Source organism: Syngnathus acus, chromosome 11 (genome assembly GCF_901709675.1).
Source record: "Syngnathus acus chromosome 11, fSynAcu1.2, whole genome shotgun sequence".
Taxonomy (NCBI): domain Eukaryota; kingdom Metazoa; phylum Chordata; class Actinopteri; order Syngnathiformes; family Syngnathidae; genus Syngnathus; species Syngnathus acus.
This window is the reverse complement of record NC_051096.1, coordinates 4,835,634-4,842,844: the sequence shown is the minus strand read 5'-3', so window position 1 is coordinate 4,842,844 and position 7,211 is coordinate 4,835,634.

Genomic DNA, 7,211 nt, shown 5'->3' with positions numbered 1-7,211 from the left:
GCACCTGTCTTTGATTGTTTTTATTTCTCGTTAACAGGGCAAATTATATATATGATTTCAGGACTGTCTCAGAAAATTAGAATATTGTGACAAAGTTCTTTATTTTCTGCAATGCAATTAAAAAAAGAAAAATTAAATTAATAAAAGGCTTGCAATATTTTAGCTGATTTGTAATGAATCCAGAATGTATGACATTTTTGTTTTTTTCTAATTGCATTACAGAAAATAAAAAAACTATCACAATATTCTAATTTTCTAAGACAGTCCTGTATATATATATATATATATATGTGTATCTGCTTTAAGCTGGTTATATTTTGTTATATTTTGACAGGTGTGGTTTAGATTCTTTATCAATTTATTACGATCAATTTAATAGTAACATGCATCATATTTGTGGCTTTTCTGTTTAGATGCTTTTTTAAAGGTGAAATGAAACAGAATGACGTTTACATGCCTTTTGTTTCACCTGCACAGATAAACCACAAGAGGGCAGCATCTCCTCTGAGGTCTATTTGTTTTAGAATGGCATGGCTGGTTCAGACAGGCCTATCTTCCTACCTCTGTTTTAAATCGTGCTAGTGGCTGATTTGTGTTTACATAGTAGCCACTCAAAGATTGAACCGACTCGTGCTGTGTTTTGTTAACATTGTCAAGGTCACAAGGTCAAGACACGCAAACAAAATTGTATTTCTTAAGAAACTTGCCGCCTGATGAGCGATGGGAAACGTGATTGCCGTTCAGCTTCATCCCAGACGCTTTGTCTGGCGTTTCCTGTTGCCCTCTCCCAAAAAAAACATGTTTGTTCCCAGTTTGATATTTACGTAGTCAACTGTTAGCGGTGAGGGAAATCCTGTCTGACCTCTCCGCCTCCCCTGATGAGAACATGGGCACTTGATGACGTCCAGGGGTGGATGGTCTATTTTGTTTTTAAATGTGAACCTTGCATAACCTACTGCTTTAATCTTTGTTTGAGCAGAGATCCAATGAACGTACCTGGAAGCGGCTTTGGAAAGACATTCAGGCATGATTCAGAACACGCAAATGCACATGGATGATGGGTTACACTTGCGAGTGCAAGCACACACACACACATGCACACACAGATGGTTGCAGTTAGAGAGTCATATTTTAACTGAAGCTGACACTAGTGTTTCATGTCTGGAAAATCTGAGTAATGCTTGTTTGACAAATCATCTCTGATGTAGTGTAGGCTTTGTTTAATCAAGCTATGATGCATTAAAACAAGATTGTACAGTACATGGAACAGATGGGAACACATCCATTCTAAGTGTTCCCGACCCCTTCAACTTATTAAATAACCACGTGACCACTTCAAAAATGGCTCAATGTTAGCTTGAGTCAAGTAGAGACGACGTAAACATTAGATAAGACTTGTGAGTGCTGCAAACATTTATACTTTCTTCTTTGTGAACGTGTTCATTTCGATTATGTCGATTTTTGAATTGTTCAGTGCAATGTTAATGAAAGTGCAATGCCCTGTGAAAGTAGTTTAAATCATACATATAGCACTAATTGTTCCTAAAACAGGTTAGAATCATTTCAAATTCAACATTACTTTTAAAAATAAATGCCTTACAGATGTATTTAAATAGCCACTTCGAAGATTCTACCTCAGTGGTGGGAGAATTGTCGCCACCTTGTGGCATTTTAGGGTGTTGCAAAATAGCACCCAAAAAAAATGCAACTAGGTGAATTTATGACTGACATTTCACTTTTGACAGGCTAATTTCAGCAAGGATAGAAAAATTCTGGCCTAAAATCTTCTTCTTCCAAGGAAAACTTTTACATGTCATTTTAATTCCATTTCCCTTCGCCTAAATTAGCCTGAGCGAATTTTCAGGTATGACTCAAGTAAATAGTAGAGACTTGTTCCACCCCTGGCACATTAAACCAAGCCCAAAATAATTTATAAAGTGTTGCTCCTGGAAAACAGCCCAAAGCAGCCACGGTCAGTCGCAGGTGTTATATAACAAGCCCCCCCCCTTGCCGCCCCCCCCCCCTTAGCTTAGTGAAGCTGTCATCTGTTCAAATTGTAAAACAATGGGAGTGAAGGGTGAAAGATAAGAGCATGGCCCCTACTGTGATAATAACATTGTCAGGCGACTATATTTAGAGGTTGACTTTGCCTCATGCGTTCTTGTATCGTTACTCATTTTGTTTATATGACTTGCCTTCCCTTTTGTTGACAATGTAAGGATGGTCCAGGGACATGAGCCATGCACATTTGTCAATGTAATGTCATCCAAAAATGTGCTTACACAGTTGCTACAACAAGGTTGAAGAAATGTTGTAGCACAACTTCTAAGCAGCAAAGGGAAAAAAAAAAAATCACAAAGAGGCTTTAGATTATTTCACGTCCTGTGTTTATTGGCTGCCATCCAATCACGAGGAGATAAGCCCATCAACATGGCCAAGTCACCCTCTGGGTTATCGGTGTTGATGTTTACCCAACCCTGGTCACCATGTTCTCGATTTATCCTCACTGTGGATACCTGTGAAAATCCTCATTTAAAAAAAAAATTTTTGGCTAAAACTTAGTGATATTAATTTACAGGCATTCTATTTTTTTGTCAATTTTTGTGCCTGCAGCTCACATTTACTGCTGAGTTTGCTTTATTTGCTATATGGCGCTGAGTTATAAAGAGTATGTGGTTACTGTGAACAGTTTGTCCCAAAGAAGCTTGCCAGGAAGCCAAGTGACAAAGTCCATTTAGGGAGTGGTTTATGCTGGATGAATGTCTCAAATAAAAGCACCATCCAAGATCTTGAAACTTATGTGAAATTCTCTTTGCGGTGGGAATAGTTTGGAGTAGAATATGGAATTAAACACCTTTAAAATCAACCACAACAGAGATTGGAGGAGTAGACAAGTCTTCTTGTCCAACATCATCTCAAATATTTGTATGACTGGGCAAAAAAAAAAAAAAAAATCCCACAAGTACTCTCCAGGATCTTGTAAAAAGTCTTCCCAGAAGAGTGGAAACCGAGGGACCGCCACATGTTCTTCCGTTTTCGCATGGTGGTTGCGTATCCCAACGCAAAAAGCGTGACACGGCGTTTCAAAATCCGTCTCCCCGGTTTGAGGTGAAACCACAACCTCGTGTTGATCATGTGACCTTGTTTAGCTTCGGGCGGCACAACCGCTGGCTAAGAAAACATCAGTAAGCAGCAATTTAACATTATAAACTGTCATAAGAAGTAATTCGCTACCCTCAATCTAAAATAAAGTTGATCCGATAAGATACTTGAGGCCAGTGAGTCCGTCATCCTACTGTGTTTTATAGGCACTGCTGGAATTACAATAAAAGTTTGTCGCTATCGGCAAGCATATGTAACAGCTTACATAAATACATCTTGAGCTATGTTGTGTCCTCAAAAGACCCGGGAATATTTCTTGCAGTAACTTATCCTTTAAACTAGGTGAAAATATTAATAATTGGTTAAATAATTTCACAAAAATCAACAATCAAACTATTCCAATAAAATCCTTTGATTTATTATTTCAAATATTATTTGTCCTCAAAAGACCCGGAATATTTGTTGCTGTAACTTATCCCTTAAAATAGGTGAAAATGTTCATAATTGGTTAAAAATTTTCACAAAAATCAATAATCAAATTATTCAAATAAAATCCTTTGATTTATTATTTCAAATATTATTTGTCCTCAAAAGACCTGGAATATTTGTTGTTGTAACTTATCCCTTAAAATAGGTGAAAATGTGAATAATTGGTTAAATAATTTCACAAAAATCAACAATCAAATTATTCAAATAAAATCTTTTGATTTATTATTTCAAATATTATTTGGTTTTTGTTTTGGACTACTTTTCTCAGCTGAAGTCTCAATTTGACCTCAAAGCTGACCAATTGGATATTTTCAAAAGCATTTTGCTTCAACTCCCTAATGGAATCATTTTTTTTTTTGGATGGACATTCCACTTTGTAGGATTTACATGTTTCCTATTTTGTTATTCCTTCTCCTAATGTTATTCCTAATGAAATAATGAGCAGATACATCAAGTTTTGGGTCAACGCCAGTCCGTGAGATACCAAAGTTTTAAGGCACGGCCTTGAAAACATGTACTGTACACACTCCCCCACCCCACTTCCTGTTGGATTTTGTTCTCGCTGTTCTCAGAAACCGAGTCATGACTTTGGAAATGGAATGTTCTGGACCTTGTCAGCAGGGTTTGGGACCTATCAAACAGTCTCAGTCCACCGGGCTACGTTTTTACATGCTCTACGCTGTCCAGGTTAAAGCTCGTTTGACCTTTGCCCTTTTGAGTCCCGCCTCAGTTTTGTCATTTTGCAGCCAATGTTTCTAGCTCAAGGTGTTTCGCCGCGTATGAGTAGGAGTGTGATCAAAATCTATTAACTTGGACACAAAATGGCCGAGAGGGTTTTTGGCTTCTCGGTCTTGGAGTTGACATTTCCATTAATCACCCTCGCTCCCGCTTGGCCGACGTTCAACAGCGAGGCTCCAAGTTGCTGCGTGCGCACTCGTCTGGTCCACTTATCAACTTGAAATGAGTATCCTCCTCCGTCAGCTGGGCTCGTTATTTTGTTTTTCCATTGGGGGGGTCAACGGAGATCTGTTTGCTTTATCTCAAATTCCTCCTCCTCATGCGGCAAGAGTCATTCGAGATTCCCCAGATTGTTTTAATGGACGGTGAGCTCAGCCTTGACCTAAACAAATGCGGTTTGGATCCTCCGAGAGTTCCTATAAATAGGCTCGTCTTTTGGCAGGAGATAGCTGATACCCAAAGAGGTCCATGGGCATGATGGGAGGCAACTGTCCGCCTTCCTCTGGCGCAAAAAGCTTGCCTCATCTGGAATGATTAAAAAGACAATGAGGAAGTGGAAACTAGTGTTGCTATTTAAGCCAGGCACGCACATTTTTTAACATCTCAACAGATTATTAAAACGGGAAAGACGTCACATTATGAAGAAGAAATCAGCACATGTGCTTTTATTGTACTCGAAATAACCGCTTGACACGGAAAGATAAAATTTCAACTTCTCCCCCAAACCAGACGCGATCCAGGCTGAACTTAAAATCGCAAGAAGAAATGGAATGAAGCTAGGCTAACTGTTAGCTTATCTGGAATCTACCGTATTTTCCGGACTATAAGGCGCACCTTCAATGAATGGCCCATTTTAAAACTTTGTCCTTATATAAGGCGCACCGGACTATAAGGCGCACCATTAATGCAGATTTTTAATCCAAATCAAATCATTCTCCATTTTATCTTTTTCATTTCAATTTCAGACGCAACAAATTACTTTATAATCACAAAATAATGATCCATAGTCTTTTTGATTCATGATTCATAGTCTTCAGCAGGCCACCTATGATTGGTTTCATGACACAATGCTTCGGGCCAGTTTAAATTTAGGAATTTGGTCCATAAATAAGACGCACCCGACTATAAGGCGCACTGTCGGCTTTTGAGAAAATTGTAGGTTTTTAGGTGCGCCTTATAGTCCGGAAAATACGGTACATTGGAGTTGCAATTGCTTCTCCCAGTCAGATTTTTATGCGAATTGTAATTATACTGATAGTTGAATGTTATTCCAAAAAAATGTGCAAATAAAAATCCCCTCTAATAAAAGCGTGATAAATACTGATAAGAAAAGTGCTGAAATCAGTAATCCACCTTTTACCTTATTTCTCCTTAGTTGGCAAAGCCAGTTGAATCACCGAGGATTTATTTATGTGCACAGCGAGTGATTAAGCCGAGGAGAAATTAAATTCCTGAAATGATTATTGCCCCCCCACCCCCTACACACACACACACACACACACACACACTTCCTGTATGCTCATAAAAGAAAAGACTTGCAGGTGCCGGTGGAACATTGCTCATGCTTTCCTCAAAACTCAATCCGGGCATCGGTGCCAGATGGAAGGGTGGCGTTCCATCCTATGCGCCCGGGCCAAACCAAATATCCACCTGGCAACATCTGAGTTGCGGTCAAATGTACTACCTTGTACATCTTATTCATATTTTCTCTGTTTGATCTGGAAAAAAGTGCCTCACACTTTTTTATAAAAGACCTCATTTGACTCGCCCGAATCAAAAAGACATGACTTCAGGGTAGTAGTTAAAGTAGGGGAGGGAATGTCATAAAAAAAAGTCTTTACAGTAGATTCCAGATAATTGAGCAAAGCCACGACATGAAGAAGAAAAAAAAAAAGTTATTTTCTTGTTTTAATCCCTGAAAAATGACTCATGCTATAAAGTCAAATGAGTTTGGCACGGTTGTTTAGGGTTTCCTTATTCTTTACTGCCTTTTCCTGAAAAAAAGAAAAAACTTTTTTTTTGCTAACAGACCTAGTCATGACACCATTTTTTTTTCCCAACTCTGCATGTGTGTCAAGTGGACCTCCTTCGGCCTTGACCGAACCTCCAACACATCTGTCCCGCTTATCTATTTCCCAACAAGGGTCTTGTGGATTTTTTTGTTGTCATTGTAAATGCAATCACGCTTTCTCTATGTTTTGAAAACACAGCACATGTGTTTGTGGATTGACCCATTTTGGTGAGAATGATCAAGCTGTTTGTGTCATTGCGTAACTTTATGACACACCACCTATGAATGCAAACAAACAGAGCGAGCGGTGGGATGCCGCAGTCACCCGAGCGAGCGTTTTGCTTCAAAGTTCACTGTGCTTTAAAGTAACCTTTTGTCTTTGTCACTTTATGACATCATTGTTCCAAACACTCCAGGCTGACCTCCGTTATTCCTTAATAGACGTTAGGAAATCATTAGCTTTGTAACCGGCTCGCAACATTATCTGCGAGCCAGCCGAGCACGTGTTCTTCCACGGCTAGGGTGGAGAGTTCAGAAGTCTTGCGATTGGCCCACAGTGGAGTTCGTATGTAAACACTGATGGATGCCTGAAAAAGGAGGAGACGTCGAGGATTGCCTATCATAGATACGACTAAACCATTTTTGGCTTGCCTGCAGATGATACTTGGAGAGCTGGGAACATTTAGTGATGCTTTTATCTCTGGCTTGCGGTGGAGTACGAAAGCAGTGAACATGCAATGCAATATTACGTCATAGATCGAAGGCTAAACACGCGTGTGCAGAACAAAAAACATTGCTGCAGAGATGATTGCGCAATCGTGTTGATGATTCAATATTTAACATAGTAACAAATGATTAAAGGAAACCAGTT